Below are 12,977 nucleotides of genomic sequence, written 5' to 3'. Positions count from 1 at the left end.
ACATTAGTAACAATCCCACAATTAGTAAAACTGTAAGGATAAGAGTTATGGTCTACTCTACCCGGAATTCCCAACCAACAGCTTGGTTCGAACTCTCGACGCAGGTGCTCGAGTGAGCTAACCCAAGGGCCCAAAAAAACAACATGCCCCTTTGTCGCACCCTTGGTGGAATCTGGAATCCCAATCACCAACTGAAGGGACGGAATATGAGCGGACAGGTTGAATATCCATTTCCCGCTCATCTTAACAATATAAATAAACAAGACATCTAGTAAAGAAAGGTCCGAGTGGAATAGCATATCCAAAATACTACACCCTATTAGTACTCTTACCACATTTGAATGAAGGAATGCTAGATGAATCTTTTCAAAGTGAAGAAACTGCCTAAAAAGTGAAAGAATAGGGAAGCGGAGCCCGACATTAAATTGCTCTTTGCTGAAAATGATGAATTAAATGACTCCTTTTTAGTAGGCACGGGGCCACCATCCATCAAGCGAATGGCAAGGTCATTTGAAATGTGGAAACGCTCCCTAAACTATCGTTCAATAAGAAGTTCGATAGACTTTTCTGAATTGGTGCGGTCGACGCCTTCTCGTGGTTGGCCACCTTTCTTGCCCTTACCAGGCTCGCTCGTAGAAGCAACACCCCATAGCGCTAACACCCATATTGAACCCAAAAAATATGCAAACTCAAAAATAATCCCAACGACAACTAAATGAACATTGAAAGTAAAGAGGCCAATACAAAGGGAATAATGGCTTACTGAAACTCAGAAAGGACACCGCTGACAAAAACTGAGCTCTCCCAAACCAGAACTGCAAAAAACGGTAGGACCATCAGGAAAATAAACAGCCACCAGAGTTGTAGTAGTGCAGAATGCAAGAGTCGCCGGAGAAAGTGAACAGTAGGACGACGGAAGGCAACAACTGGAGTTGCAAGATGCAAAGTACAGAAATGATAAAGACAAGAGGAAAAACTTTAGAAACAAGAAACGTCCAAAAGGTATTCCCAAAGGTCTGGGGTCCCCTATATATAAGGGACCAAAACCCTAGGGATCCCAAAAAACAAGTCATCTAGGAACGCACCCCAAAGCGACACGTCACTTGACAAACGCCTTGGTAGAAACGACCCTTATTTAATGATTGACATGTGTCTCACCCACATTGGGGGATTCCAATGGACATTTTTAGCCCATCCACCTCTGCCTGGGCACAAGTACACGCACTAAAGGGGGCATTGTGGGGGCCTTCTCCCACGTGTTTGCCACGTGTACCTCCACGCGTCTATCCATGTGGCAGTATCATCGTTGAACCATGTGTCTCTCATTCCATCACTACCCGGACAGCCTCGAGGCTTAAATGAACATCCTATCCTGATCATATAGGCCTATTGGGCAGACCGCATCTTTCGAATAGCCCAAAATCTTCTCTAACATACGAGATGATAGACTTCTAACACTGGACTGACTGATAGGACCTTTCATATCCTTACATCTACATCAATGGACCTTTCCGTCCATCGCTCATACCCCCAATAGGCTTAAATGATGGCAAGCTGCATCATGACGTGCTGCCTGACACAATCACCAGTCGCCTTGCAATTGCAATGATTGCCTTGTTGTTTACTATAGATCATCATTGCAACATAAGGTCAATGTGCCAGCTCAGAACTACTGTGCTTCCCCCCCCCTTTTTGAGCACTATAAAAGACCCCACTAAAATATAACTCAGGTACGCAACACCAAGGGCTCTCTCATCTCTCTCTCAAAGGGTTCCTACCCACTTCAGGGTCTGACATAGGCTTCGAAAGGTGTGTCCGAACACTCAGTCTGTACATCTTTTACGCAGGAAAGAAGAGAACCAATCTCTAGCAGCTATGCACAAGCTTTCTTTGCCACGACTAAGGGATGATTCCATCCTCAGTTGACCTAGTATCACCAATAATGTTATTTTATTTTATTTTTGCTGATACTATAATCCCAAGAGTAATCTTGGCACCTACCCATTATCATTTCTGTATCATGCCTCTCTTCAACATTCAATGGCATTGTGCCTCACTCCAATGGATTTGTGTTTAGTGTTGTCTTTTTTTTTTTTTTCATCATTCTTATGATTAAAGAAATGAACATTATTTTTATAGGATTGATTTTATTAAGGGATTATAATATTATTCTTTATATTAATTTTATCCTTGATTCATATTATTTTATAAATAAATAAATTTAAAATTTATTCTAAAATATTTCGTAGTGCTGATCATTTTTCTTATTTAATTTTTTACTATTGACTAATAAATTAAAAATCAAATTTAATATCCTAATTGTTTGAATGATTTATGTTAATATTTTAATGCTTTTCTTCTATATCGAAAAAGTGATTTAAAAAACAACAATAGCAAAGAGAAGAAATTGGAAAGATAAATTGCATATGCCATTTTTTATATATTATTTTAATTAATTTTAAAAATCTCAAATTTATAATCATATATATAACTCCTAAAAATATGGTAAAAATGATTCATAAATCTCCGTAATCATTATTAATTATTAAAATTTAAAAATAAGTTTTGAAAATTAAATTATAAATATTAATTTTCAAATACTAAATTATTATAATTAAAATTACCATAATTTTTATAAATTTACTTGAAGTAATGATTAAAATCCTAAATTAAAAAAAAATTATGACTTATAAAATAAATCTCATTTATAAGAATATCCCAAAACTAGGGAAAATTGTGTTTTCAATTGCTTATTTCAAAGTATTATAGTATTCAAACCCCAAGAACGTGGAATATCATATTTGACCGTCAAATGGGAAAATATTATCGTATTTGTGCACTCTATGTTGAGTCCATTTTATGTTCCTAGATTGCCCTTCCATGTCTCCATGTCAACTGCAACCCTATCTCTATGTTAGCAAGGAAGGTTTTAAATAATAAAAAATATAGAAAACTGTGGTATGATATTTAGGTTACATCTCGTCACACCCGACCCGAGAACCTAAAATTTCCCAAAACATCGAAACTTTTTCCTTTCATTTTAGAAAAGAAACCCTAAAAATTTCAATATGCATATTTATTTCTTTTCCACTATCTTAGCAACCAAATGAAGCACTTCATCATAAGAACACTGAGTAACTAGCCAGGTTGAAGAGGCATAGTTGTGAGTGTGATTATGCTATAGCAGAGTGGACTCGAATGAAGTGCTAAAATCCAAAATATTGGCTTCCTCAACAAGGGAAACTCTCTCTTTGTTTCTAGCCAAGTTGAAAAGGCGTAACTGTGAGTGTGATTCTACTACAATAGAGCGGACCCAAACGAAGTGTTGAAATTCGAAATATTGGCTTTCTCAATAAGGGAAACTCTTTTTTTTTACCTTTCCTACCACACCTGAGACTCATCTCCTGTAAACTTTTGAGTCTTAATTTGCCCTAACCCCAAATCTAAAAAAAAAATCCCATTTTTCGACCTCATTTGAAATCCAAAGACGATCGATTCTCAAACATCTCCATTTCTCTCTTCACGTCTTCACCACCTGGATACCAATTTTCCCAAAACCTTTAGGTAAACCGAATTGGACCCATATATTCTTATTTCATCATCAAAGTTGGAATTTTTTTTAAAGGTTTCTAGGAACCAAAACCTCTTCGTCTCATTTTGGGCTAACCCCAAATCTAACATTTGCCATTTTCCCTCATTTCAAGGTGGACATTATGACAAGAGTGTGGACTCGGATCCTATTGTTGTTCAGGTAGATGGACCTTCATCATCACCTAATGTGTTATGCTAATAGTTTTGAATGCTAGTTTCATTGTGTGTATGTTGTTATTGTTGTTTTCTCCTTTGTCTTTGCTTAAGAGACTTGAATGTATCAATCGAGGTAATAAAATTTAAAGGAGCATGACATTTTTTTTTAGAAGGTTTTTAAAATTTAATTTGAGACTTGAATAAATGATGGCAGTAACCATCTGAGAGATGAAACTAGAATACATATTTGGGATGAAAATTAACAACTTTGTGAAGTGTTGGTCATGCCTTAGTTTATTTCTTGATTTTTTTATTCTTCTTATTGATATTTGCACAAGTTTCCCTTATTCTTTGGAGGATTAATGAATGTGTTGTTGACCTAAGAATTGGTATTCATTTTTGTGGGGTTTTTTTTTGGGATCAGATTGCATTTGTAAGTCTTGATAGGGTAGTACTTTCGGAAGTCTGGATCTCGGATGGGACAATTCTATTTATAAGGACAAGAAGCTTTGCCACATTAATTTCCAAAATGATTGAGGGTGTTTCTTCCTAGTAGTGGATGGAAACAAGGTAGAGACTAAACTGTTTGATGACTTGTTGCTAGTGGAGTTGAATTTTGATGCTTGTGTTGCCAACGTTGTGCCCAAGGAATTCAAAGTCCTCTACTCAATGTGAATATCAAAACCAAAATCCATGGTTTGAGGGTATTTTCTCTAATTTTAGTGAGTATGTAATCCCCCTATCTTATAAAATATGGGTAGAAAGATGGCAAACAAATAGTTCTGCTTACATGATTACATTGAGGAAAAAAGGTTCAAATCCATTGATATCAAAGAGGATATGATCCAATTTTTTTATTTCTCAAGTACCAAAAAATAAAGTATGATAAAATCTTCTCCACAAATTTCTTACATTTATAATTGCTTTTATTAGTAAGACCTCAACTGTGCACATATTATTCTTTTCATTTTTTTTTCATGAATTATAATATTTCTTGAGAGTTTGAGCTTGGTTTTATAACAATTTATGTTAGTTTGATTTGAATGCCACTGTGTAAGGATATCCTCTTAAAAATTACTTAAAGACCTCATTTCATAATATTTGAATTACCAATTTTAATGTTATTAAGCCTAGTTTTGTGCTTTAGTTGGTAACCTTACTCTATCCAATCAAGATTCATAACTAGATATATATTTTAAACCAAAATACAGCATGCTTATACCTATGATTGGATGCTTTAAACCCAGTCTGATATTTTTCTAATTGATAATTGGTTCTTTATCTTCTATTTTGAACAAACTTTTGTGATATATTTGTAATGTCTCTCTCTATCTCAGATGCTTTTGCCATTTGTATAATTTATTTGTCAGTGAAAAATTCTTTATATTTCTAGTTTGTGCTTTGACATGTCATTCTTGTGAAAAAACAACAACACCTATTAGAGGTTCTATATCAACAAATGAGAGTAAAAACATGACACTCTTTTTGAAATTTTTAGCACTAGAAAACATAGCATCTGCTTTAGATTATTTATTATTTTGAACATTTTATGGTATTATATTATATGATCTAGTCTATGATTCTATACTCTATATGAGTTTATATTGTTATAGAACAAACAATATATGCTTTCTTAGGGTCATTTTATGGACTTAAGCCATCTTATAACAACGGAGTCCTCATACATTAAATCCTCATATTCTTTAGTGTTGGTATCTAAAAAGGATTCTGTTAAGTATTTGGATTTCCTTTTAGGAAAATTTGGAAATGATGGCTAAAGCAAGACAATATGTCAACCTATACTCAACTTTAGTCTGCCATCATCTTGTTGATTGTAATTTATCATCAATTGTGAAGGGAATTTTGAAACATAATCATGATTAGAAGAAAACACTACAATCTTAAATATAGGGGACATAGGTGTGTATATTTATTATCTTGATACAAGGTTTTCTTATAGGTGTTTGCTTTTTTCAAAATCAAATTGCAAAAGAACAAATTTAAGTTTTCCACTTCATGTATGCGAAGATTGTCGTTTGATTCCCAAAGTTGTAAGACTCAAATATCCCCAAGCGCAGGGTGTCGGACTACAAGTATAAGACTTGAGGAACCAGGTATGATCCTCAAGAAGCAAGGCCCCATAGACAAGTTGGAAATGGAAGGGGTTAAGAGGTCAACATGAGGGGTTCATGATAGACTTTGTTGTGGGGTTGTGCGGTGAATTTGTAGAAAAATAATGAAAACTGCCAAAATGAGTTAATTAAAATTGATTTCAGGTACAAATGCTAGGAATTGGGAACATCCCTTTATGGGACTTCCATCCAAATGAATAATGTACCCAAATTAAAACACATCTGGGGCACTAATAAGTGGTTTCAAGTGGAGAACTTTTCCTTGAAATACTTTGATGCATTTTCACGACACTGGGTTCTGATGATTAACCTAACTCCTAGTTCTAGAGAACAACTATTTACTACCAACTACTAGCCTCAGAATTACATGATCAAGATGGAAAAATATCAGGTGAAGGTGTTTAAACCTTAAGCAAAAATATTTGACTCTTCATAAACCATTCTTAGTTGTGCTCGGAAAGCAAAAAATAGAAATACAGAATTTTACAGGAAACAAAATTAGAAGTTTTGTATATCTAAGTCACTATTGGCTCACATCCCTAACAACAACTCTGCATTTTGCAGAAAACTTCAATAAAGTAAAATAATATGACAGTCAAAATGGATACTATGTTTGCTATATAATTTGCGATATGAACTGACATTACTTGGAAGTAGAGAATAAAATATCAATATAGTCCATCGTATCAAGGTTCAAAAGTATAAAGATATTATTGAGATATCTACAGAAATACATGTATTAATTTTTGTTTTTTTAAAAAAATAAATAAAGCAATTACTACCAAAAACATGGGAATTTTAGGATAAAAACTGAGGGAGGTTCGTATGACATATAGATATTGGAATATCAATAGGTATTTAAAAGCATGCTCAGAATAACAACATACTCTCAAACCAATTATTTCCCTATAAAGAAGTATTCCAATATGCTCTTGCCACATGGATGACTGCAACAATTTCTAACCAATAGAAGAAAACTTTGTTTTCAAAGAGATGGTGTAGTACCACTCGATCCAAAACAGCTTTCAAAAGATCATTAATGTACCATTAAAATTAAATGAAGAAATCCATCAACTAGTAGTATTACAGATGAAGCAGTTTCCCCAACAATCTTATTACAACACAAATCGTGGAAAGAAAATAAAATTTTCTACTTTATTTACAAATACAAACATATATTTAACCCCAAAATAGAAGACTTTGACCCCAATATTTTCTTAGCAGCCAAACAAAGCCTTAAATGGAAAACTCACATGTGATTGATTAATCGAAAAACACGCACATGAAAGAAAACTCCAGTTTGGTTTCCAGATGGGTTTCCGGTTCGGTTGCTAAGACGTGAAGGTTTTGGTCGATTCAAATTTCAAATCATGTACGACAATGGCAAGTTTATGAGATTTTCGGCTATGGCAAATTTTAGATTTGGTTGCTGAGAAAGTAAAATGCATATTTGAGGCTACGAAAGTTTCTGAGAAAGTCAAATGTGGATCAAGGGTATGTTTTCTAAAATGAGATAGAGGGAGAGACAAATATTCAGAAATTTGGGATGTTTTAGATTTAGGAGGGACAAATGAGAAAGATGAAGAAATTTATTTTCTGAAATGAGAGAAATTTTGGAAACTTTTACAAGGGTCTCTCTGGTTCGACTAGGTGAGAAAGTGAAGAGATATGAGAGAAGATGTTCCCAAATGAGAAACAGGAAAAGTTTTTAATTTGGGAAATTAGATGTGTTGTCAGGTCGAGTGTTTTTTGAGAACTTTCAGTTCTAATTTTTGTGTTTTTTTTTTTCAGTGGTCTTATTGACATGGAAGTTGACTTACTACTGACATGGAGACATTGAGGGGTAATCTAGGAAGAGAAAATGTAAACTGGACATAATGCATGAAAACAATATTATTTTCCCCATTAGCAGGGAAATCTCATATTTCATATACTTGGGGTTCCAAAAGCATATTATTTTCAAATCACAGGCCCAAAACACAAGTGTCCCTAAAAACTAAATTAATTATAAAAATATAAAATAATTAAAAGAAACATAAACGATAATAATATATTACCTCAATGAAAAAACAAATATATGACTTACACAATAAATATCTTTTATGAGAATAAAAACTAAATTAATTATAAAAAATGTAAAATAATTAAAATAAATATAAAGGATAATCTATTATTGTAATATATCAAAATATATTTTCTATTAATACAATCATATTATAGGATAATATATTTGATGTATCTATTTATAAATATTATTTGATAATTAATATCATATTTTTAATATATTATTATTAGTCTAAGAGTTCTCTTAATCATGTTTTGATAATAATAAACCATGATTAAGTTATTAATGACTTTAAATCAAGAAAAGTTTCAGGTTTGATATGAGAAACTCTTTTGGAAATTCAAGATAATCATCAAAGCATAAAAAAAACACAAGTTGAAGTATGCATGAAGACCATTCAAGCCTAAGATATAATTGTAAAGTGAATACATGGGTGCACCTTGGATTTTCATGTTAAACCATCCATATTTCAATACTTGATATATGCATTAAAGTTAAATTTACAATAAAACCCACGTATTCTCATGTGAACTTTAGACAAATTATTTCAAACTTGACCTATTAATGTACTAAAGACTTTGTCGAAGTGTTAGATGTAAAAAAAAAAAAAAAAAGTGAAAATGATAGATTTTCGAGGCATTTTAAGTGAATCGGTCAAAGGGACTACTCAACTAGCTCAATCGGTCAGGGAATCGGTCAATTGGTTCAACCTTTCCAATCGAGAACCGGTCAAGGAGTGCAACTTTTCTTCTCTTTCTTCTAGAGAGGTTGCATTCCTGGTCAAGGGTAAGACCTTTCTCGATCAAGACCCAACGGTCACCTGCTATACATGTACGCACAAATTTTGTAAAAGTTATGCGGTGTAAGCAAAACAATATTAAAAAATAATGCAAACAAAATATTTATTGAAATTAAAATATTATGGGGTACAATCTCAAATATAATATTCTTTACAAAAGAATATTTTTCCTCTGATTCTTTCATTTTGACCACAACTTGAAGAACAATGACAAACTTGTTTCCTTGGATTTGAATATCAATTAAGGGCCTAAATGGCTTTTTCCTGAATGAACTTGTCGAATTTTTTTTTTCCGTTTATTGAACTTGTAGGGAGATTTGATGAAACTTTCTCTTTTATTGTAAAGTCTTTTTTCCCATACAAAGTTGCCTCTGGATTTTCTCCTTAGGATTTTCTTTTCTAGATTTTTCTGATTTTTGAATTTCTTCCCCGTTCTTGAAAAAAGTCACCTCTATTTATAGGCAAAGGTAGGAAATTTGAATTTTGAATTCCTCTATTTTATTATTATTATTATTATTATTATTATTATTATTATTATTATTCTTTTTATAGTTGGAGATTAGTTTCCTTTTTCTTAGGAAACTTACCCATAAAAGGATATTTATTTGTTTGTTTGTTTGTTTGTTTATTTTGAAGACCAAATTAGTGGTAATTTAATCCATTGAAATATTTATGTCTACAAATATATTGTAAGGATGAGAATAAGTTAATTAAAAAACATATTGAAATCATTACCGGTTACTAAAAATATCTATAGGGATGAAAATTAAGTTAATTAGAATATCCAAATTATTACTACTTATTAATTTAAAATTAATTTTTAAATATTTTACCTTAATAAATTATTAACTACAAATATATGATATATAATTAGGATAAAAATTAAAATAGAAACTAAAAGTGCATTTGATAGTATTTCTATTCAAAGTGTTTTTAGTGGAGTTTTATCTAGAAGTGTTTTTAGGAGAATCCTCAATCAACTATTTCTCTAGAAAATACCACAAGTGATTTTCGAAGCTATAAATATTTTTCAAAATTTTTAAAAAATATTTCCTAAATTTTTTCAAACACCTCATTTTTCTTCAAAAACACTTTTTAGGGTAAAAGTATTTTAAAAAATAATTGTGAAACATTGAGTTAATCCTAAAAAATAAAAACAATAATTTAAATAATCTTATATTATTATTATTATTATTATTATTATTATTATTATGTTCATAAATTTTAATTGTTTAAAGGAAATAATTATAATTAATGTATATATAGAGAGAGGAAACTATCAAATTTAATTTAAATTATTTTATTAAATATGATAAAAAAATTAATTTATAAAGTTTTGTGCATTTAAAATAATAACATCAAATCTTTATAATTACTAATTACCTTCTAAAACATTATCTCTTACTACCTATGACTACACCTACATGGAATTAATTTCCCATATAAAATTTATATTAAAAAAATCATAAAATTGGAAATGACATAAATACAAAGAGATATAATATAAATTATTACTAATTATTAAAAATAATAATTAAAATTACTTTTTAAACATTAAATTATTCAAAATTTGATATTCTACTAATTTGATTTATAAAGTTACTATGATAAATTTGGATTTAAACAATTTATTTTAAAGAGCAATAAGAGAAAATTAAAAGTAAAGATAATTATAAAAAAAACAAATGCATACCTGCTTTTAACTTTTATTTGAAAAGTAGTGACTATAAAGAGAAAATATGGCATGTTGTTTTCATCAACGATGATGAATATTTATATACAAATACAATTGAGTTATATTATAATTCAAACTATATCTCCTACTCTAATTCAAACTCTATATTATACTCTAATTCAAACTAATGATAAAGGATAAACATCTAAATTATTCATTTTCTCTATTATGCCCCCGCAAGATGAAGCTTTAGGAAGAAAGTCCAATCTTGGTCTTAAGATGAAGGAATCGAGCTCACGGAAGAGGCTTTGTGAGAGCATCTACTAATTGGTTTTCCAAAGACACATAGGCAACACGAAGAGCATCATGCTGAACTTGTTCACAAATGAAGTGATAATCTAAAGCAATATGTTTCATTTGTGAGTGGAATACCGGATTTGCACAAAGATTTGTCGCACCGACATTGTCGCAGTAGATAACAGGAGGAATAGACAAAGGAATTATAAGTTCTGTGAGAAGTGAGCAAATCCAACTGAGTTCTACAGTAGTAGCAACAACTAATCTGTATTCAGCTTCTATTGAGAAGCGGACAATCATTCATTGTTTCTTCGAACTCTAAGAAATAAGATTGCGACCCAAGTAAACAAGATAAGTACTGGTAGAAGTATGGTCATCTTTATTACCTGCCTAATCAACATAAAAAAATGGAGCGATAAAGGGGATCGTCGATAAAGGAGAAGACCATTAGTAGGGGTCCCACAGAGATACCACAATAATCACTCCATAGCATTCCAATGGTCATGGGTGGGGTGATCATAAATTGAAATAGTTTATTCACAACATATGCAATGTCAGGTTGTGTGAGCAACAAGTATTGCAGACTACTAACTATAGTCTGATATTCAGATGGATCTGAAATAACGGTGTTGGAGTGAAGGTCAAGAGTTGTGTAGTAACTAGCTTTGCATCAATTATGTGTATATGAGCTAAAAGATCTGTAATGTAACAACGTTGATAAAAAAGCAAGCCATGTGGATGGGAAGCAACTTCAACTCCAAGAAAATAAGTGAAATAACCAAAATCCTTGATAGATAAGCTTTGAGCAAGAAGTGTAATGAATTGTTGCACGACCCCATCATTTTCACCTATAATTATAATGTCATTAACATAAACAAGAAGATAAATCATGACACCACTATTGTTGAAGATAAAATGGGAGAAATCTGCATGAGAGTTAACAAAGCCAAAGGTGATAAGAAACTGGCACAACTTATGATACCAAGCATGTGGTGCTTACTTGAGACCATAGATAGTCGAACGTAATTCGTAAACATGATGAGGATAATCACGATCAATGAATCCCTGTGGTTGAGCCATAAATACATTCTTAGTAGCCTTGAAGAAATGCATTGTTCACATCAAGTTGGCAAAGTAACCAACATGAGTAACCACAAGACTAAGAACAAAACGAATGGTGGTGGACTTCATTGATGAAACTCTTTGGAAAGTAAGCGTGTCTTGCACCTATCAATAAAACCACCAAGGAAACGTTTAATACGAAAAATCCACTTGAAACCAACTAAATTCTGAGTTGGATCCGAGGGAACAAGCTCCCATGTTCCATTCCAAACGAGAGCATCATACTCTTCTAACATAACGTGACACCACTTGGGATCTTTAATAGCCTAGGTAACTATGGTGGGTTCAAGATCAGTGTTGGTTACAAGTTAGGCGTTAAGATTAAGTTTGTGAGTTTGCTTGTGAATGTTGTTCTTTGATCATGTAATTATAACTTGTGTAATTGGGTCAACAAGCATAAGAGGTGGAATGTGATAGGATGGAGAAAAGTGGGAAGGTCGAAGTCGAGTTGGGCTAGGCAATGTTTGTGAGGTTTATGGGTTGGGCGTTGATTGTGAGGTGGGTAGGTTAAGGGTTTTGGTTTTAGTTTTGGTCAGGGAATGAAGAAGTTATGGATAGAAATTGGGTCAAGCTAGGAGTGATAAGAGTGAGCGACATGGTGAAGTCAGGATCTGCATAGAAGGGTAATAATTCTATTGTGGGCATAGAGAGTGTAGGCGGTTGGGGAGATGATGTGAGTGAAGGTCGATACAGAGATCCAAGTGAAAACCAGTGAGAGAGAGTGACGGTTAAGGTATACGAAAGATGAGAGTGGAGAGAAGAAAAAAAATGTTTTCAACAAACTTAACATGATAGGATGTATATATTTTAGAAGAAGAGGGTTCAAGACATAAGTAAGCACTTTGAGTGTTAGAGTTGGCATACGAGTAATAAGATATACTGTAGTAGCAAAAGCATAAGACCAATATGACAGAGGCATAGAGGCAGGGGAGAGAAGAGATAAACTAATTTCAATAATATGACAATGACGACATTCAAAATACCCATTGTGTTCTAGAGTATGTGGGGGTGAAGTGAGATGGGAGATTCACTGAGATGCAAAATATGATGAAATGCTTGATATTCACCTCTCCCATTATCAAAATATAATGTGATAATTTTTCGATTAAAGAATTTTTTGATTGATTGAAAGTAGATGAA

Source organism: Vitis vinifera, chromosome 8 (assembly GCF_030704535.1).
Source record: "Vitis vinifera cultivar Pinot Noir 40024 chromosome 8, ASM3070453v1".
Classification (NCBI taxonomy): domain Eukaryota; kingdom Viridiplantae; phylum Streptophyta; class Magnoliopsida; order Vitales; family Vitaceae; genus Vitis; species Vitis vinifera.
The sequence above is the reverse complement of the archived record's forward strand: the minus strand, read 5'-3'. Positions refer to the sequence as shown.